Raw genomic sequence first — 22,731 nt, forward strand, 5'->3', positions numbered from 1 at the left:
TCTGCACACTCCCAAACTATGTTATTCAGATAATTTCTCTTACTGTTACTTTTCATTTAGGCTGAAAGGGTCCTCATTGGCCCTAACCTGGACGATCCAGCCCAGGATAAAAGATGATAAGGTAAGAGTTAGCACGAAAGTATGGCTGGGGTGGGACAGGACACAACACGTCACCGGTTCCTCTGACATAGCTGAGAAAACCTCTCCTGTCTCAGCTCTGCCTGTCTCAGCTCTGCCTCTACCTCCTGTCAGATCCCATCAGGCTCCTTCCTGCTCTCAGGACCACGGCCTGCCCTCCTGTTCCTGCTGCTCTGTACACACGCCTTCCTCTTAGCAGTTACTACCTTTGCATGCTTGTTTATCTGTCTTTGGGCTTCCCTGGTGACTCAGATGGTAAAGAATCTGCCTGCAATGCAGGAGACCAGAGTCAGGAAGATCCCCTGGAGGAGGAAATGGCAATCCACTCCAGTATTCTTGCCTGGAAAAATCCCATGGACAGAGGAGCCTGGCGGGCTGTTACAGTCCATGGGGTTGCAAACGGTCTGACACGACTGAGCGATTAACACTTTCACACTTTTAGCTGTCTTCTCACCTCTTGGAGGGTAAAGACAGTATCTGCTTTCTCTCTTGTATTCCCATGTGTCAGCACATACTATGCAATAAAAAAACTGAGACTGAGCCTGAAGTACAGTCCTGAGATTTATATAACTATTACATAACTATGTAAATATATGAGAAAATCTTGTATTAACCTGTGGTACTGCAAGTAGTCAACATACTGGACCCTGCACTATGACCATAAACACACTAGGAATAAGGTATTACTTCCTTTAATCTTCAAAAGTCTAAGGAAAAATTGCCTCTTTTTTTGGCTTGATGATATCAATACCACAAAATCTTCTTGTATTGTCTATGTTACATATCAGCTCACACAGCTAACTTTGTATAAAGCCGCAGTTGTCAACCTTTCACACCTAAGGATCCCTTTATCCACCCTGGACAAGTCTGGCTATTTCCAAAAAAACTCCAAAACTACCATGCAATCCAGCAACTGCACTCCTGAACATTTATCTCAAAGAAATGAAAACTTACGTTCGCTCAAATACGGGTTCAGCCTTATCTGTAATAAACCCAATTCAGAAACAACCCAGGTGTTCTTCAACAGGTGACACGCCACATGACACAGCTCAGCAGTAAAGAAGAATGAACTACTGACGTGCACACCAGTTTGGATGGACCTTAGAGAATTATGCGGGTGAGGAAGCTGATCTGAGAAGGCTGCATACTCTATTATTCCATGTATATAACATTCTTGAAATGACAATGCAACTAAGTTAATTAAAATGTTTATGTTTATTCATCTGTTAATAAAACAATAAAGCTCACTTTTACACATTAACATTTTTATGAAAAATAACTTTTTTTCAAAATTAAAGAACACAGTGAGGGGAGGCCCTGTTTATGAAGCATGTATTTTGCAGATCTGAAGTCTTGTGAGCTCACCTGTCAAGTTTCCTCTGGAAACTCTACTGGACCCTCATGAGAGACAGAGTGAAAAGGGAAGGAAACATCTTAGCGTTCCTGGGAAAACAGTTTTGGCCTTGTAGACCCACTGAACACAGGGTGTCCTGGGTCACACGTGGACATGTGGCACAGAGTACTGAAGGGTTCTGACACCCTCTTCCATAAGAAGAGCTCCCAGTCAGCAACCAACACAACTTTTTAAAAAGACAAAAATCGAAAAAGGCAAGATGTTGGAGGTGAGTGCATGCTGGATAAGTCTGCCTGTCCTAGAATGGAGCTCTCTCGCCAGAGCCTTCTACCCTAAAGATGTGTGTCTGGATATTTCTCTGTACGTACGGAGTACTTTGCATATTCTATGAGACCCTAACAGAAAGTCTATTCTTCAATTAATTAAAATTTATTTCCTACTGCAAGACATGAGGAAAAACCCAAATACCAGTTTCCAACAACTCCACATCTGTAATTTATAATTCTCTCATTGTCAACATAAAAGTGTGATTCAGCACACTCAGTGATATGCCTCCTTTTTCCTTTTTATGAAGTAGAAATGCCTGAAAAACCATTTTAAAATTCTTAAGATGCTACTTGTAGTTAGATGTACCCTATTTAGTAAGCTAGAAAATTAATAAGCTAAGAAAAAAATGCTGGAGGCTATGAAACTTAGGCTCTGAATTCCATGCCAGCTGGGTAATTAGGTCACTACACAATTCATTTTCATTCACCACATGTTTATCCCGAGTCTACTAGATGCTGGAATTACAGAGAGATTCTGGTATCTTGGCTTCTTGTCTGTGTACTACCAGCTTTGTTTAAAGAGTAACTGACCATACACATACACACACACATGGAGTTTAAATCTTGCTCCATCCTTCTCATGATTTTATATCTTTTTATACACAATAAAATACTTACTGATATGTTGTATTTATCTTCTGGTCCTGACAACTGTTATTGTTCTTTGATAACTTTAATAGTCTCCTAAGTATTTTATAAAAAGGAGGTAAATTGTGGCTGCCAAAGACTTTGCAAATTTCAAACATCCTTCTGCCTTTAGTTCTTCTAATTTTGAACCACTAAGCTATGAAAACTTTTCTAATGCAAAAACCAGACCGATTACCTACACAATTCCTGTAGGCTCAGAGAGTTATACTTCTAAAAATTATACTAAATGATGTTAGAGTAATTTTAAAACAGAACTGATATAAAACTATTTCAAAAAGGAAACACACCATATGGAACACTAAACATTTCCAAACAGGTAAGACACACTCCCACAACACGTGACAGCTTCACAGCAGAGCTCAGCACAGCACCAGCTGACCAAGATGGTTGCCTAACATCTTAAAGACATCACAAATTCAGGAGTCGCACACTACAGAAATGACGCGGTGGGGGTGTATGAGGGGAAGCAGTTTGCATAGGTTTAGCTTTATTGCATGTGATGTTTACCAGCTGGATATAGTTTTATACTTATTTATTATGACATTCAAAATCACTGTGGATGGTGACTATAGTCACCAAATTAAAAGACGCTTGCTCCTAGGATACAACAAACATAGACAGTGCATTAAAAAATAGAGACATCACTTTGCTGATAAAGGTCCATAAAGTCAAAGCTATGGTTTTTCCAGTAATCATGTCTGGATATTAGAGTTAGACCATAAGGAAGGCTGAGCGTTGAAGAATTGATGCTTTAAAACTGTGGTGTTGGAGAAGACTCTTTAGAGTCCCTTCAACTGCAAGGAGATCAAACCAGTCAATCCTAAAGAAAATCAACCCTGAATATTCATTGAAAGGACTGATGCTGAAGCTTGAGCTTCAATACTTTGGCCACCTGATGCGAAAAGCTGACTCACTGGAAAAGACTCTGATGCTGAGAAAGACTGAGGGCAGGAAAAGAAGGGGACAACAGAGGATAAAATGGTTAGACAGCATCACTGACTCAATGGACATGAATTTGAGCAAAGTCCAGGAGGTAGTGAAGGACAGGAAGCCTGGTGTGCTGCAGTCCATGGGGTTGCAAAGAGTCAGACATAACTGAGCAACTGAACAACAACAATATAACATTCAAAGGCAAATGTTCTAATTGTAATAAATTAAATGATTGATTTTCTTCTTAAGGGTGAAAACTTTCAAACATTTATCTTCTTGCACTAAGTTTAGAAAACATTTGTTCTCAAGTGATTGATAAAATTCTTATTTTCCAGGTCTTTTCAGTCCCTAATTTCTTTAAGTGTGGACCAGAACTCCTCCATCAACTCTGTGATCCAAGGAAGCCAAGGGCATCAGAAAGAGCACTGCTGGAGGTTTGAAATCTGGCTCCACCCACCAGTCACTAGCAACATGACACCATAACATGGCACAGCAATTAGAAGTTTATAAACCTCAACTTCCTCTTGTTAGAAATAGCATCTTGCTTATGGCACAGGATTAGTGTGAGGCTAAAAATGTTACACTCCCAGAAAACCCTCCCACAGACCACAAGGCATTGTAACACAAACTTCGGAGTAGATTAAGGCCTGTAAGGGACAACGCAGATAAGAGCGGACAGCTGGCTGCTGGGTGGCCCGGGCTCCTTCCACTAGACTGGTCACAGGAGGAAAGCATCTGATGCTCGGCTCTGAGACCAGCAACCAGGCTGTCCCGCTCAGCCCTCCTCCTCTCTAGGCTTCCCCTCTCTCTCCCTACAGACCAGTGGGCCACACCAGACAGGCTCTAAGTTACCTACAGGTCCCTCATTCCATGATTCTAGAAATGTGCTTGAGCACACATTTGTTCCCAAAGGACAAACATTTTTCTTTACTGTTACCCAGCGCTGTAATTCGGAGAAGGCAATGGCACCCCACTCCAGTACTCTTGCCTGGAAAATCCCATGGACAGAGGAGCCTGGTAGGCTGCAGTCCATGGGGTCGCTAAGAGTTGGGCACGACTGAGCGACTTCCCTTTCATTTTTCACTTTCATGCATTGGAGAAGGAAACGGCAACCCACACCAGTGTTCTTGCCTGGAGAATCCCAGGGACAGAGGAGCCTAGTGGGCTGCTGTCTACGGGGTCGCACAGAGTCGGACACGACTGAAGCGACTTAGCAGCAGCAGCAGCAGCGCTGTAATTACTGTAAAGATGATATAAATCCAAAGCTTATCAGGAGGTTTTTTTGAGTTTCTTTTTTGTTTTTTTATTTTGTTTGATTTTTATAGTACCAGACACTTATCTCCTGACCTGAAAGTTTCTCTTTTTGCAGACAAGTCTATGTACAAGAGAGGAGGGCTAGATATAGAACTGGACATCTCCCTATGTTTATTATGGTGCTACAACGTCTGATGCTATAGTGCTGTAAGACAAAAATAACTTCTTCCTGGCTCCCAGAAAAATGCCATTTAGGAGACACAGGTACATCTATCTGAAGGACTAATACAGTTAGCTTGTCTTTTTTTTTTTTTTTTAAAGACAAGTGTAGGTAATTGTCAGTAGTATAAACACATGGTTTTAGATGGCAGATTTTGCTCCAGAGTTAATCTCGTATTTTCCCATTAAAGAAACATCTGAAGCTACAGAAAAAGGACAAACTCTTCAGCATTACTTTCTTCGATAAATGCAAAGAAATCAGCAGGACACTTACTCCTCTGTGATCAAGCCCACACAATAAAATAAATGAAATGGAACTAAATCACAGACAGGATAGGTTTTATGGTGGTGGTATTACTAATAATTAAGATTCCCAGGCTTCATTATCTTAACTGTGAGCAAGATATAAGAAATTTAAATGCTCCAGCTTTCTAAGCTCATTTAGGGACATTGATAATTAAAAGAATAGATGCTATTTAAGATGCTCAGTTTGTCCCAGTTATCCAGTTATACTTCAATACATACAAGAATGATCAGCTCAAGACAAGACTGGTCCAGACTCTGGACCAGACTCAAAGGACCATCACTGAGTGGCCAGATCTGGTACTTTCTCAGGACCAGGTGACATGCCACGGTGTCAGGCACAGGGACCACAGCCTTGCTGGCCTTGGTGTGTATCCAGAATGACTCTCGTGTGTTCCCAGAGGTCGTTCTAATGATTAAAATGAGTTCTTTGAGTTAAAGACAGTTCCAATACTGAGAAAAATAAAAAGGGATATCTTCATGTGATGAGACTCTTGGTCCAGACTCAGCTGTGTCACAGATAAAACCACCCTCCAAAGTACAACTGCCTACATCACATGACGGGAAATGTCTGTGCCATAAAGCCAGCAACTGTTAAGGGGCTGTGCTGTGTTAGGATGATCAACAATGCACCCTAAATTACATTAGTTTCCCAAGTTTCAGAAACAGAGTCAAACAAAATCCCAGGTTTTACATGTTTTGTAGTTATTATCTGCCTTTCTGACATTTCCACTAGGAAACTTTAACAAACAAAATATTCAAAAGCAAACTACTCATCTCCATCTCCCTAACCTCCAATCCCAACCTCCTTTTCAATCTCCCCTCCTCCCTCCTTTCCATCCCTTCATCCGTCTGTCTGTCTGTCCAGGAGTTACTGAGAATCTTCTATGAGCCAGGCACTGTTCTAGGGCCAGGCATTCAGCCCTGAACAAAAACAAAAATCCCTTCCCTTGTGAAGTTTACATTCTGGGTGGGGGCTGGGGAGAAGACAGACAACACACACACAAAATAAATAAAATACTGGGAGAAGGAGGGCTTTTTAAACAGGGTAATCAGGGAAAAACTCACTATGAAGGTGACACCTGAGTTAACGCCACAAGGATGTAACTAGAAAGCCACTAAGCCACATAGTTAATATCTGGTATAGAACATTTATTATAGACATAAACATTCTATACCAGATATTAACTATGTGGCTTATTAATAGTAAGGATAAAGGCCCCGAGCTGACAAGGTGCCTGGTATGTCCAGGGAATAGTCAGGAGGCCCGTGTGGATGAGAGACACAAGCAGAGAGAAGGAAACGCAGCAGACCCTAACAGAGGGTCACTTTTACATGTTATGTAGTTTTACATACATAAAAATCTGGATCGCTCTGGCTGCTACGCTGAGAATAATCTGAAAGGACCAGAGGCAGAAGCAAGCAGGAACCTACTAAAATACTCTAAGAGATGACAGTGGACTGAACCAGGGTGCACACAGTAGAGAGTGGGAAGTGACCCAATTCTGGATCTACTTTGAAGGCAGATTGCTATGATTTGCTGATGAATAAAATGTGTGTGTGGGCTGCCGGTGGCAGAAGTCAAGGATGATGCCAAGGCTTTTGGTCTGAACTGGAAAGACAGAATTAACACATCTGACATGGGAAAGTCTGTAAGAGAGCAGGTTTAATGGGTATGGCCAAATTCAAACAGGTTCTATTGGAAATGCCTGTTAGACCTCTAAGTAGACACACAGAGTAGGCAGTTAAGTATACAAGTCCAGTTCAAGCGAGAGGACTGGGCTGGTGATATAAATTTAGGAAGCATCAGTGTGTAGATGGTACAGAAAGCCATTCAACTGGGAGAGATCACCAAAGAGGAGTGGATTAGTCTAAGGAGAAGAGAAGGGGTCTGAGGACTGGGCCATGGGGCATGTTCGGTATGGTAAGGCCTGGGAGAGAAGGAGGAACCAAACCGAGCAGGAGTGGTCAGTGCAGAAGATCAGGAGAGCGTGGTGCCGACCAAATGTACAAAGTATTTCAAGGAGGACGGAAAGATTAGCTGTGTAAGATGTGAGAGGCAAGTAAAATAAGATTAGGACTGATAATTAATCAAGCATGGGATTTAGCAACACAGCATTCACCAGTGACCTCGACAGGGGTTTGGTGGACCAGGCATTTCCCAGAAATGCTTCCTGGGAAAGAGTTCAAGAGACCACCTGGAAAAGAGGGATGAGAGCACCGACAATCGTTTTGAGAAACTGTGCAATATAAGAAAGGGAAATTCTGTATCCTGGGAGGAACTGAGACTCTACTGGGGATCCCCTCAATAGTTAACAAAGACGTACAAGTTCATTATTTGCACCTACACATCCCTAGTTACTTCCTTCTTGGGTCAGACTTCTCCTTCACTTGGGCTCAATATTCCATTCTTTTTGGCAACCTTTGTCACTTATTTCATCTTTCTTCAACCTCTTCTAATGTTTTCCCTTCCACATAAAAGAAGTTTACATTTCAATAACTTGAACAATGAAAACAAAATACTCCCCTACAGTTACTACCCTTTTCCCCACCTTCATTTCACCTCCAATATTTCTGAAATACACGACCATGCTTGCAGTCTCCATTTCCTGATCCGAAGGGCCTCTACCCTCTCCGAGTGCTGAGGCTGATTCCACTCATGGTCGTCGTGACTGGCTGCCAACTCCAATGGTCACCTCCCAGTTCTGAATTGTACTTGCTCTCTCTGCACCATCATTGATTTCCCTCTCCTTGAAATTCTTTGCTCCGCTGTCTACATTATGCCACTCGGCTCTGGTTTTCTTACTACATATCACTCTTTTATGACAGCTGTCCGATTTTTTTTTTTTTTTTAGGCAAACTCTAAAAAATTTAAATTGTTGGGCCAAGAGAAAAAGTCTTCTGATTCACTTCATTAAACTGCTCTCCAACATGGTGAACAAAATTTTGATTCCTACTAGCCGTCTATGGGGTTGCACAGGGTCGGACACGACTGAAGCGACTTAGCAGCAGCAGCCCTAGTATGCTAACTTCTCCCAAACTCTTTTCAGTTTTCAGTTCAGTCGCTCAGTAATGTCCAACTCTTTGTGACCCCATGAACCGCAACACATCAGGCCTCCCTGTCCATCACCAACTCCCAACTCCTGGAGTTCACCCAAACTCATGTCCATTGAGTCGGTGATGCCATCCAACCACCTCATCCTCTGTCGTCCCCTTCTCTTCTCGCCCTCAATCTTTCCCAGCATCAGGGTCTTTTCCAATGAGTCAGCTCTTCCTATTAAGTGGCCAAAGTACTGGAGGTTCACCTTCAACATCAGTCCTTCCAATGAACACCCAGGACTGATCTCCTTCAGGATGGACTGGTTGGATCTCCTTGCAGTCTAAGGGACTCTCAAGAGTCTTCTAATCCTGATTACTTTTATTTTTTAAACGTTTATAAATCTGACAGTTGAAATACAAAATAACACCTCATTTTTTCTTTAATTAGCATCTCTTTGAGTCTAGTTAAATTTATGATTATTATACTTATTTCTCTATGGAGTGCCTCTATATCCTTGGCCTCATTTTTTTCCTATTGAATAGTGGTGTTTTTCTCAATTGATACGAACAATATATTAAGATAACAATCCTTTATCACATTATTATAACTACTTTTCCTCCTATTTGCTTTTAGTTGTCTACAGGCATTAAAAAGTTGTCAACTTTAATGTAATTGAATGCGTTCATTTTCCTCTTTAAAAATTCCCCCACTACTCTTAACCCCTCCTCTATAACAAGATGAGGGCTTCCCTGGGGCTCAGTGGTAAGGAATCTGCCTGCCAGTGCAGGAGATGCAGGAGACACAGGTTTGATCCCAGGGTCAGGAAGATCCCTGGAGGAGGAAATGGCTACCCACTCTAGTATTCTTGCCTGGGAAATCCCATGGACAGAGGAGCCTGACAGGCTACAGTCCGTGGGGTCACAGAGTTGTACACAACTGAGTGAGTGAGCACACTCACATATAACAAAATGAGATGAAGATTTGCCTCTATATTCTTCATTTGCATAGTTTATTTTAAAACATAACACTCAATTCAACTGGAATGCAGTATGAAAACATTTTTGTCTCCCAGTAGATAAGTAACTGTCCTAATTCTTGTATGTCTAACTCACACTTATGTTCAGAAGCCATATCATTACTTCTCCCTAACCAATACTATTACTGTGGTTGCTAACAACCCTTCTAGACTCCTAGCATCCTGTAACCAGGGCCAGGGAATCCGGGGTCTCTCACCCACTGCCTGATCCCCTCCCTCTCCCCAACCCTCACTGGTCACCAGGTTCCTATCGATTCCACCTCCAGAATGTGTTACCCCTGCCTCCTCTCCCCCGGTTCCCACCACTGCTCTGTTATCCACTGCACTGGCTCCCTGAGCCATCACTCAAGGCTTTGCAAGCTTCTTCCTCTCCCATCATGCTTTACGACACTGGCATCCAAGCACCAGTGATATTACTGTCCCTGCTGAGTACTCTTTTGGAGCCCCAACTGCTTCTACAAAATGAAAGCCGAAGTCTCAACTTGGTGCCTACGCCCTTGGGATCTGGCTGCTGTACTTTCCTCTCCTGACACAATTCCACATGTTCTGTGCATGACCCCTGCCCTCAGCATGCTGTTCTCTGCCTGGAATGTCCTTGCCTACCCTGCTGGTCTGCAGAACCCCATGCATTTAAGGACCAGCTCAAGAGACCCTTGGCTACGAAGCTCTTCCTGATCCACCAGAACATAATTACGCACCTGTCCCTTACGCAGTGCGTCATTACTACAGTCGCTGTGTTCTTCCTCACTGCTGGGGTGAGCAAGCGCTTGCTTGCATGGGTCTTCTCTACAGACCAAGTGTCCCTTTAAAGACAGCAATCAGACATGTACATACTGCTGTATTTAAAACACATTACCAACAAGGACCTACTATACAGCACAGGGAACTCTGTCCAGTATCCTGTAATAACCTAAATGGGAAAAGAATTAGGAAAAGAATAGATACACGTATAGATATAACTGAATCACTATGCTGTACACCCCAAACTAACACAACATTGTTAAACAACTACACTCCAATATAACATAAAAATTAAAAAAACAACAGCAATAAGAATCAAGCCTCATCTCTATAACCCTGGCATTTGGAGCACTCCTGACAGACAAAGTATGTGGTTAATCTCAAGAAACGCAGAGGGGATGAATGAACAAATTTCCTCAAATGTCGCCTGCCCCACCAAATCCCGATCCTTTTCTAGCATTTTTATTCCCACTGTGTCTGTCCTAATTCAGGTTCCTATGACTTCTTGACTATTTCCTGCCTGCCTGCCTGCCCTTTCACCTCTCCATCACTAAGGTGATCTCTACACAACTATGATTCTATCATTCCCCTCCAGAAAAAAATCTGATTCTAGGAGAGAGATCAGGGCTTCCCTCATAGTTCAGTTGGTAAAGAATCCGTGTGCAAAGCAGGAGACCCCGGTTCAATTCCTGGGTAGGGAAGATCCGCTGGAGAAGGGATAGGCTACCCACTCCAGTATTCTTAGGCGTCCCTGATGGCTCAGCTGGTCAAGAATCTGCCTGCAATGTGGGAGACCTGGATTTGATCCCTGGGTTGGGAAGATCCCCTGGAGAAGGGAACAGCTACCCATTCCAGTATTCTGGCCCGGAGAATTCCATGGACTATACAGTTCATGGGGTCGCAGAGTTGGACACAACTGAGCAACTTTCACTTTCAGGAGAGCAATCAGGCATCTTAACAGGATCTGTCTGTCTCTGTTACCCCACATGAATGCTCTAGCTGGATGCTGCTGCAAACCATTCCCTGATCACATGCCTCACCCCATCATGCTCCCAGCAACCGGGGAGCTGGGAACTCCTCTCTGACAGGATGGGTTCTTCCTGATATGGTTCCTTCCTGTCTCCCTCAATCCCCTCCTCTCCACGCCCCACACCACACTCCCCTCACCAATTTCTCAAGGCCTCTTTTTTCTTATATGCATACTTCCTTATCTTCTTAGAGCAGACATAACTTTTTATCTAACAATTCATTACCATAAATGGTGCTATAAATAAGTCAATTTTAGTTTTTCATTTTTCTGCCACGCCCCTCAAAGCCTGTCCTCACACAAATACACCCCCCAAACTCTCCACCTGTTGCTGCTAATCTGTTCTAGGCTGGTCATTCAGATACTCCAACCCATCAGGAACCATGCGTTAAAAAGCAGCCAGTGGTGAGGTCTGGGAAAGGAGCAGAGTTCATGGCTTCAGTGCTGCAAACTGGACACACACCTCTATCGATGGCTCTGCTCAGTCTCTTCCCTCACTCTGTCCACGGCCTAAGTGAGCCACTCACAGACCAAGGTGCCAACTTTGAGATTTACTGTGAGACATGTAAGTGCCAAACCAAGAGACTGAACAAATCACGTTCTCACTTGTTGATGAGCCCCTTACTCTCAATTATATCTATAACCGTTTGATGGTCTTTGCCACTACAGAGTCACCATTCATTGCCTCAACCTACTTTTACAGTATTTTACACTTTACAGATTTTACCTATGAGATTCACCATTTCAGATACAACGTAAGGCGAGAGATTACAGGAGGAGGAAACTCGCTTCAAATCATACTGCAAAAAAGGGTTATAAATGTTAAATGTTAAAAATGTTCATAATCAACATCCATTTTAAAATACAAGATGCAGATTCTTGTTAGAATTCTCAAAGACAGTTCCTGAACTTGTCCTTAAGTATTTTCTTTGTCGTCCTGATAAGGGCCTCCAACTTTTAAGAAATGATAATAATTATCATTAAATATTTCAGTGGTTTTATCACTAACATTGAGACATTTAAACAAGGACAACCTAAGAAACAAGAGATTCCATAATTCTTGACTGTTCTTAAATCTTAGCTCTAAATAAAATCTAATGGTCTTGTTGAAAGAACACTTCTTGAAATTTTAGAATTAAATTGTACATATAAAATAGCTATCTGACATAGTCACTTACCACTCCTCCAAAACTTATATATTGTTGCTTCTTTCTTCAAATTTCTGTATTTAGAGAACTGAGTTAGGATTTTTTTTAACTTTAAAATATGTTGCTTAGCAGTCCAATATGAGAAACTGTTCTGTTTCTAGAAACAATCTGACTGAATCTGGATTAATTTATAAACAATTACACAGACACACACACACACACACTTTAACACTTTTAGGGAAAAAAACTAACTTAGGATAGGTGTTCAACATAAGCTACTAAAACATGAATTAAGCAGAACATTTTTCTCTAATTATTGGAACCTTATATCATTTCCCCTATGTACTAAAAATATTCAGAATTCATTATAACACTTCAAAATGCATCTTCACTCTTAAGAGTGCCTATAGTCTTGACTAGCAGGAAACCTAGTTTGCAAAAAACAAAACTTATCCATATTTCCTAGGTCTTTACTTAAATACAGAAGTTCAAAAACTGTACTTTCCTTAAAAAAAAAAAAAAAAAATCAACCAATGGATTCACCTAAACACTTACTTCATACTACAAACTATCTCATATTCAGGTCATTTCCTGTTATTAAGCATGTCCTAATATTTCAAATCCTGGAAGATGATGCTGTGAAAGTGCTGCACTCAATATGCTAGCAAATTTGGAAAACTCACCATGGCCACAGAACTGGAAAAGGTCAGTTTTCATTCCAATCCCAAAGAAAGGCAATGCCAAAGAATGCTCAAACTACCACACAATTGCACTCATCTCACACGCTAGTTAAGTAATGCTCAACATTCTCCAAGCCAGGCTTCAGCAATACGTGAACCATGAACTTCCAGATGTTCAAGGTGGTTTTAGAAAAGGCAGAGGAACCAGAAATCAAATTGCCAACATCCGCTGGATCATCAAAAAAGCAAGAGAGTTCCAGAAAAACATCTATTTCTGCTTTATTGAATATGCCAAAGCCTTTGACTGTGTGGATCACAATAAACTGTGGAAAATTCTGAAAGAGATGGGAATACCAGACCACCTGACCCGCCTCGTGAGAAACCTATATATAGGTCAGGAAGCAACAGTTAGAACTGGACATGGAACAACAGACTGGTTCCAAATAGGAAAAGGAATATGTCAAGGCTGTATATTGTCACCTGGCTTATTTAACTTATATGCAGAGTACATCATGAGAAACGCTGGGCTGGAAGATGTACAAGCTGGAATCAAGATTGCCGGGAGAAATATCAGTAACCTCAGATGTGCAGATGACACCACCCTTATGGCAGAAAGTGAAGAGGAACTAAAAGGCCTCTTGATGAAAGTCAAAGAGGAGAGTGAAAAAGTTGGCTTAAAGCTCAACATTCAGAAAACGAAGATCATGGCATCTGGTCCCATCACTTCATGGGAAATAGATGGGGAAACAGTGGAAACAGTGTCAGACTTTATTTTTGGGGGCTCCAAAATCATTGCAGATGGTGAACGCAGCCATGAAATTAAAAGACGCTTACTCCTTGGAAGGAAAGTTATGACCAACCTAGATAGCATATTCAAAAGCAGAGACATTACTTTGCCAACAAAGGTCTGTCTAGTCAAGGCTATGGTTTTGCCAGGGGTCATGTATGGATGTGAAAGTTGGACTGTGAAGAAAGCTGAGTGCCAAAGAATTGCTGCTTTTGAAGTGTGGTGTTGGAGAAGACTCTTGAGAGTCCCTTGGACTGCAAGGAGATCCAACCAGTCCATCCTAAAGGAGACCAATCCTGGGTGTTCTTTGGAAGGAATGATGCTAAAGTTGAAACTCCAATACTTTGGCCACCTCATGCAAAGAGTTGACTCACTGGAAAAGACTCTGATGCTGGGAAGGATTGGGGGCAGGAGAAGGGGACAACAGAGGATGAGATGGCTGGATGGCATCACTGACTCAATGGACGTGAGTTTGAGTGAACTCCGGGAGTTGGTGATCGACAGGGAGGCCTGGCGTGCTGCAATTCATGGGGCTGCAAAGAGTTGGACACGACTGAGCAACTGAACTGAACTGAACACGGTATAAATAGCTCAATACCATATGCTTATTGCTTTCCTAGATGCTGACTGTGTCCTTTTAGCTGTATTTTGCAGTGGCTGGAGAAGTTCAAAAATACCCATGAGAAAGCACCGTGTGGTAGATGTATATGGTTGGGTCGATGTGGGGGAGTACAGTGCACCATATGTAAAATATTATTTAATTATATAACAGCTCATAGTTAGGCTGTGTACTATTTTTAAAGTAGATGAAATGCTATTAACTACTCAAATGTAAATAGAAAATACTAGCTGTAGAGTGCTTAATAATTGAAAAGGGCAATAGATGAGTCAGTCTTTACACAATATAATTTACAAGTGCTCAGACTTATGAATATCAAATTTCAAAGTTAGAGGAGAAAATAAAAAGGTATAGCAATGATATTACTGAGTAGTGAATTACTGATTTTGTAGAACATTCTCCCTCAAACACTATCATCTTCTTTTAGCTACTCAGGCAACTGCCCTCCTTTTAAGGGGTGGTGGTGGTTTAGTCGCCAAGTCATGTCCAACTCTTGTGACCCCATGGACTGGGAACCTACCAGGCTCCTTTGTCCATGGGATTCTCCAGGCAAGAATACTGGAGTGAGTTGCATTTCCTTCTCCAGGGAATCCTCCTGACCCAGGAATCAAACCCAGGTCTCCTGCATTGCAAGCCGATTCTTTACAGAGAGCTAGAATAGGGAATGATTACATTTATCACTTTAAAATATTTACTTAAAGATTTTAAAGCCATCTATTATACCCATTTACATCAGTTAACTATAAATCATTGGCCAACTGGTCAAAAAAAATGAACTATGTTAGACTTTAATATATCCTTTCTATAATTTAAAACTCAGCATGTAGAACATTAAAAGCAGTACTGACTGAGATGTACATCACAAGTGACTGACTTTCTTATGTTTACCTATATGTGTTTTCAAAGTTTTCTAAGATGGCCATGTATAACTTGTACAATAAAAATTGTTTGTTTATTTAAGAAGCAATGCATACTCTCCAAATTAATGGAAAAAAAACAAAGTGTGAAACTGGTCAATGAAAAAGGGAAAGAAAGAGCACCTGCACAGGGACAGGGGCAGACAGGCGTCCCTGGCTTCCCAGTAAGTGTGCAGCACCCCGCAAGCCGACGGCAGGAGCACCATGCGGCTGCGGCAGATGGGTGTTCACAGTCTCTTCAGCAGGGTTATTTCCTTCAAATGCCAAACAGAAAATGTCTGCATTTAAACTCTCTCCAAAGCGGTAGATTTCAGTTAACATATCACATGAGGTGTTTGTTACAAGAGGACGGGTTAGACCACAAAGACATCTCAGAGGAAGGAAATCACAGAAAATGGCCCTTTCCGACTCCAGGAAGCTCCCTATCCCCATAAGTGCTTTGTCTAGAAGTCCACGCACTCGGAGGACACCACCCAAGTAGCCGGGCATGTGACTGTGACCAGAAGCCACCCCTCCCCACTTCCGCAGGAGAAGTAACTGTGAAGGTCCAGAATTAGGCCAAATGCCCAAGACTGCTGTGACAAGAGGTCATTTAGTTGTATCTAGCCTTTTTACATAAAAAGGATTCACCAGATTTGTGGAATTCTATCTGTGAAGATGTCTCTACTGAGAACTAAGGGTCCAATTTTGACCCTCTCCATGCCAATGAAAAGCATAATAGTCAAGAGAACATCTTTGATCAACTCAAAAGGGTCATGCCCAGTTATCCTATACCCTTAAGACCGTATCCTCCAAACACTAACTTTTGAGCCTTTTTACATCTCAGATATAACTGCAACAACCTACTGTTACTATTCTTGGACCATTCCAGTCCACTCAGCACTAACCCCAATCACCAACAGCCCAATAACATTAATTAATTCACACCCTCACCACAATTTCCACATTTCCAATAATGTTGCCTAACTACTTCTATTCATATTCATTGGAAGGACTGATGTTGAAGCTCCAATACTTTAGCCACCTGATGGGAAGAGCTGGCTCACTGGAAAAGACCCTGATGTTGGGAAAGAGTGAGGGCAGGGGAAGAGGGTGGCAGAAGATGAGATGGTGTTAGATAGAATCACCAATTCAGTAGACATGACTTTGAGCCAACTCTGGGAGATTGTGAAGGACAGAAAACCCTGGTGTGCTGCAGTCCACAAGGTCGCAGAGAGTCAGACATGACCTAGCAACTGAACTACTTCTATTAAAAATATATATTATGTAAAGTATTTAAAGTATATATTACATTACCAATGATAACTTCTGTTAAGTATAAGAAAACCAGGTTTTCAAAAGTAAAGGTGTTAAAATGGTAGATGTTATTTTATTTCAAGTTAAATAATTCTACCCATATACAGAAACAAAAAGGAAATTTCTGGCTTCTGAGAAATGTACTAGTCTTTCAAATTATCATCTCAGGATATTGCTTCTGAATGGATTGAGCATTTTGTGGCCACTGATGTTATACTTTAGTCAATTAAACTGCACCTAACAAATATTTACTGAGTGCCCACTCTGTGCTAGGCTGGGTACTTGGCAAATAAAATTGAATATCTATCTGTGATTCTATTAATCAAACAGTTTTTTAAGTCTCTATTTTCAACATATTGTGTATGTTTTACAGTAGTTTTCAAGAAAACTAACAGAATTGATCAAAATTGGAAATAATAAAAGAAAAGCTTCAGATTTATTTGTGGTTCTTGCCAGATAAATTGTTTTCCATGTACACCCTTTTCATTTTAATTCATTTCACTGGAGTATGGAAAGTAGATAGACACTCAAGTTAAAATGGGTATAAAATGAAAACCTTTGGTTTACAGAACAATATTAGAACAAAGGTCAAATATTCATTAAACAAAAATATATTTTCAATTATATACTATTTATTTTTACTTATAAATTGTGAGGATGACTCAATCTACATGATTGAAGTTCTAGCACACAGAATTAAAGATTCGTTATTATTACACAACTCTCTACTTTTAACAAAGCTCGATCAACTATTTCTAAAAAAACTCTAAAGGAAAAGACAGTGAGAAGGAAAGGATCCTATGAAGGTACATGAGACATACATGTGATTAATTAATTGTCTCATACATTTTGTTTTCTTAACCGTTTTTTTCCTTTTCTATGTCCTTTCCTTCCTCCATTTCAATACTACCTTTTCCACCCTTACCTATTTCCTTTTGAAACAAAACCTCTTAAAGGAAATAAATCTCTATCAAGTGATACAGAACAGTCAAAGGAAAAGTGAATTTGCGCAGGGTTTTAGGATGTGGAAATAAAAGAAAAGAGTGGCAAGAGGGTAAAAGAAGGGGTTCGCAAACCAAAACCATCACAGACGTATCCAAGAAAATAGACCTGTAAGTGAACTTTTCTCCTATGTTCCATCAAAATATACATATGTTCCCTATAATTCAGGTGAGTTTCTCAGTCATAAATCTAAGAATTTCCTACTCTCTCCCCAATTTACACGTCCATTTACTGTTTTAATCTGTGAATTATACTCTGCTGAAAATAAAAGTTCTTTCAAGATTTAAAAAAAAAAGAAAAAAAATGTCCATCCTCAGCAGGAGTGTGGTCTGAGCCCCAGCCTTCTGCTTTAAACAACCAGGGCTATGGGCTAGACAATCCATTAAGCTTCTTTCAGCTCAAACACTCCAGGAAGCACACTGATGGGTGCGGAGTGGGGGACTGTTCAGGAGAGGCGTCACAGCATTGTTTACAACCAAAGGCAAACACTGTGCTCAACACCAAGGGACCATATACCTGAGTGAAATGTCAATCAATGTCCGATAACCTCAACGAAAACACAGTGTAGTCAGAAAAAGACTGAGAAGCAGGCAACTAAAATGAGAATGAGTGAAAGGAACTAGAACATGTGATGGGACAGAATTATTAGGATTTCTGCTGTTAGACAAAAGGGATATGACTCATGTCATAAAGAAACACAGTCTTAACAGGGATTAATGGGGGCAATTTTGACATCTAGAAGGAATGGGTTTCAGGAGATAATTGTAAGAGCTAATATTTATTTACCCTCCATCAGGCATGGCATTAACTAAACTGGGGAATTAACAGATTCAATCCTCATGATAACCCTGAGTTTGATATCATCAGCATCCCCACTTCTCAGATGAGGTAACTGAAAGTAAGAAACATTAAGTTGCCCAAGAGCCCAAAGCTAGTAACTGATGCAACCACGATTCAAATCAGGCACTCTGACTCCAGAGCTATAATTTTAAAAGTACATACTGTACTTAATTAAGTACAAAGTAAATATGTAGAGGTGGCACACACTCTCTGGTATATACACACACATAAATGTATACACAGACATACATATGTTAATGGGTTTCCCTGGTGGCTCAGTGGTAAAAGAATCTGCCTACAATGCAAGAGATGCAGGTTTGATCCCTGGGTCAGGAAGATCCCCTGGAGGAGGAAACAGCAACCCACTCCAGCATTCTTCACTGGAAAATTCTATGCACAGAGGAGCCTGGTGGGCTATAGTCCATGGGGTCACAAAGAGATGGACACAGCTGAGCACACATGCACGCACATATAGTCCTACAAATAAATGGATGATGGACCTATAGGAAAATAATTTATCTTCTGCTGTTCGCATCTGGGAGGCTTGTTTCCAGAAGAAAACACATGCTGCTATTTATAGAAGGGCCAGAATGCTGGATGGACCTGATTTCTTAATCTCACAGGAATTTTCCACAATTTTATATTTTAATTTTTACCATAATAAAACTTTCAAAATTGACATTCCTTTTTACAAGCACAAAATTAAAATACCTTTGTGTTTCTGCATTCAGATATCAAAATCAATCTGAATAAATATAACCATAGAGCATCTCCATTTTTGAGCTGTTCATCAATCTTTCTAAACACTTTCTGGAAAACATTCACTTATATCTGCAGTGGAGCACAAGGCTCTGAATGCCTTCTTAAATAAAAGGGTGGCCAGTCAGCCGTCTGTATAGGTAGATTCTGCATCTGCAGATTCACTGAAACCAATCAACGTCAGGTGGAAAATATCCAAGTAAACAAATTTCAGAAAGTCCCCAAAAGGAAAACTTGAATTTACTGCAAACCAGCAATTATTTATACAGCTTTTTCATTGTATTTATAACTATTCATATACCATTATACCATCTGGAAATGATGTGAGGTATATGGGAGGATGCGTACAGTATTATATGCAAGTACTATGCCATTTTATATCAGGGACTTGAGAACCCCTGGATTTTGGTGACCTTGGGGGTCCTGGAACCAGTCCTCATGGGTACTGAGAGAGTACTATGTGAGGGTTTTAACTATGTTTAGAGCTTTCTTCCTGTGCCTTTATAGTACAAAAGGAGCCTTTACACTTCCTCATGGCAACGACGCTGCCATCCAAGGCCATCTACTACTACTGTGTATATTAATGTCTCAAAATCTATATTCCCTTCTTTTTTTTTTTTTTTGCCAATAGCTCTGGGTTACATAATTTGAGATACAACTATCTCTATTCCCTACTAGCATCCTCAGTGCAGTCTGACCTTAAGATTCCCAGTAAGAGAAGTTCACTTATTTTACAGACAATATAATTCTGTTCTAACAATGTAAATGTCAACTAAAACACTTATTTACAAAGCATTCATTAAGAAAGAAAACAAAAAAAAGGAAAGAAAACAAGTGACAAACAATACAAATGAAAGCAAACAACAAAGGTATCTAGTCAGAACAATCCTTGTGTTTTAGCAACTCTTTGCTCTCTGGCAGACTATTTTAATAAAGAGCTTCAAAAGAATATCTGGAAAAAAAGTGAATAGTTGACAACTTTCCTCAAATTTTTACACTTGGGATGGTAAACTCGAGAAACACAGATCTAAATATTTAAGTTTCTGGGTGTTGGTTAACAATGGCAGCAAACATCACCCAGAGACTATTACAGCAGCCCAATCTTTTGCTTCCTGTTTCCATGGAAACCGACTGAAGGCAAAGAACATAACAGTAAAACATAATGCATTTTTTTAATTCACCTTGTTGACCCCTTTACTTTACTAAACATGGCACATAACAGGTACAGAAACTGACTGCCAGAAAATTCACAATTCATTCAACCCATATTTGTCAGTCATGCTGCCTGCCACGCACCGGGTGACTGTGGAGCACTCACAGTGCCTGCCCTCACAGAGCTTCTCCAGTGCAGACACCAGGCATCCAGGGACAGAGATGTGTAAGAGCCAGGAAGAGTACATAATGTGTTATTAGGAAAGCGTGACAAGGAGGCTCAAAGTACTTGAATGTCAAGGAAACAGAAAGAAAGCTCATTAGAAGGTGTGAGGAAAGCTGGGGAGTCTGCGGGACACAAGTAACTCACAAAGCGCCATGGACAATGTTAAGGATTCAGGTGTTTATCCTATAAACAGAAAGCAGCAAATGAAGGGTTACTTATGGAGACTGACACGATGAGATCTGCATTCCCGATATACTAATGGATGGGGAGTCTGGTTAAAAAGCCAGCAGAGTAAAAAGCCAATTTGAACTCATACGGTGGAGGTGTAAAGGGAGCAGTCTGAGAGATTTAGAAGGTTAGATGGATGAATTAGATATTGGGGGAGCAGGGCTGAGGGCAAGAGAAAATGTCTGGGTCATTCTCGGGCTTTTAAAACAGAGAGCGGGCAGTGCCATTCCCTAGGGTCTGGTGGAGGAGAGGTCATAACATAGTGTGACATGACTGTGAGAGACAGCCATCCTAACCAGGACCCAGGTCCCATGGGCAGGCAAGAAGACAGGTCTGCACGAGGGATGTACGGAGTTTTTAGTATATGGAGGCACTGAGGCCATGAAAAGTAGGTATAAGGTCATTGAGGACAGAGGGTAGTGAGAGAACAGGGAAAGGACCAGTAAACCTCAATACTTACTAATGTCACCTTCTGACTTGTGTTTTGTAACAAACATCCACTGTGGACTGTTAAGTATACCTCAAGAGCAACATAAAAGAATATAATTGATCTTGAGCTTATTCAACCTGTCCATCTAAATTATTTGGTAAAGAAAAGGATCAGGAAGATCATCAGGCAGACAAGGACCTGCTGCTGCTGCTAAGTCGCTTCAGTCGTGTCCAACTCTGTGTGACCCCAGAGACAGCATCCCATCCCTGGGATTCTCCAGGCAAGAACACTGCAGTGGGTTCCCATTGCCTTCTCCAATGCATGAAAGTGAAAAGTGAAAGTGAAGTCGCTTAGTCGTCCAACTCTTTGTGACCCCATGGACCGCAGGCTACCAGGCTCCTCCGTTCATGGGAGTTTCCAGGCAAGAGTACTGGAGTGGGGTGCCATTGCCTTCTCCGCAGGCAAGGACCAGAGACGCCTAAATCACACTATACTTACAGGACTGAGAAAACAAATAGGAGTCACAAAACAAAACTATGTGGGGGGAGGTGTCTTCCTTCATAGTTTGATAAAACAAAATACATACCTAGTTGTCTCAGAGATAGCATAACATGTTCAGAATCAAACCCAAGATCATTTTCACCAAAACTCAGTCCCCTCTAGTGAATAAGGTCCCCAGCACTGGTTATGTGGTCATGGAGAGTGTCTGTCACTCAGTTGTGTCTGACTCTTTGAGACCCCATGGACTGTAGCCCGCCAGGCTCTTCTGAATATGGGATTCTCCAGGCAAGGATACTGGAGTCGGTAGTTATTCCCTTCTTCAGGGGATCTACCTGACCCACGGATAGAAGCCGGGTCTCCTGCACTGCAGGCGGATTCTCTACCCTCTGGGACAAAGGAATCCAGAGACTTAGAGGCTGTCTGTGATGCGGCCCTCACCCTCACCTCCCGCAACTGGCCCATTACAAAGTCCTACCAATTTCACTCTGCAGAACTTTGTTCTGACTTAACTTTCTAACTTTTATATCTTACAATCCTCACTGATTTCACTTCTCCAATCCACAAATTTTCTCACTTCCTTTTAAGTATCATGCACTATATACTATACATAGTGTCATGTGTATCCATATACTATACGAGGATAAAAAGTGTATCTGACAGATTAAGAAGAGCCGTCCCTCAGAGCACTGACCACCTAACCAGCAGGTAACCATTACATAACGACACGGAGTCATAGAAGCCTAGCTGTGAACTCACCAGGCAGGAAAGAAGCCCCCAAACAAGGGCTGTACATGCCGGGGATGCACATGGGTGGGCGTCTCCGTGCAGGGTGCTTCAGGCTCCCAGTAGGGTGACAGCCAGAGCTGTCATTCAAACGGTAGTTATTGCAATGATTCATATTTGCAGTTCTACAGTTCTGCCCAATAACACCTCACAACCAAAAGGAAGGCTGTATACAGTTAAAATATTAAAGCCTTCTAGGGTGATAGTCTTAAATCACTAAAACAATTTATTTTTTCCCCCTCCACATCTAACACTGTATTCTAATCGAATTCAATGAAAAGACTGCTTTCCCCCCTCTACTTTTAGAATAAAATCAATGTTCTCAACACTTCTCAAACTGCAAAGTA

General features: G+C 41.3%; 1 protein-coding gene across 3 annotated transcripts in view; it reads right to left on the reverse strand.

Moving 5' to 3' along the window:
- LNX2 (ligand of numb-protein X 2) overlaps positions 1-22,731 on the reverse strand; it is an 89,947-nt gene that overhangs the window by 48,006 nt on the left and 19,210 nt on the right. Inside the window, exon 3 of one of the 3 annotated variants that reach the window (XM_025262870.3) lies at positions 12,195-12,238. The exons of the other annotated variants lie outside the window; for them this stretch is intronic. The gene's annotated coding sequence lies outside the window, so the exon portion shown is untranslated. The remainder of the gene's footprint in view (positions 1-12,194; positions 12,239-22,731) is intronic. 3 annotated transcript variants of the gene reach the window in all.

This window comes from Bubalus bubalis, chromosome 13 (genome assembly GCF_019923935.1).
Source record: "Bubalus bubalis isolate 160015118507 breed Murrah chromosome 13, NDDB_SH_1, whole genome shotgun sequence".
In the NCBI taxonomy this organism is placed as follows: domain Eukaryota; kingdom Metazoa; phylum Chordata; class Mammalia; order Artiodactyla; family Bovidae; genus Bubalus; species Bubalus bubalis.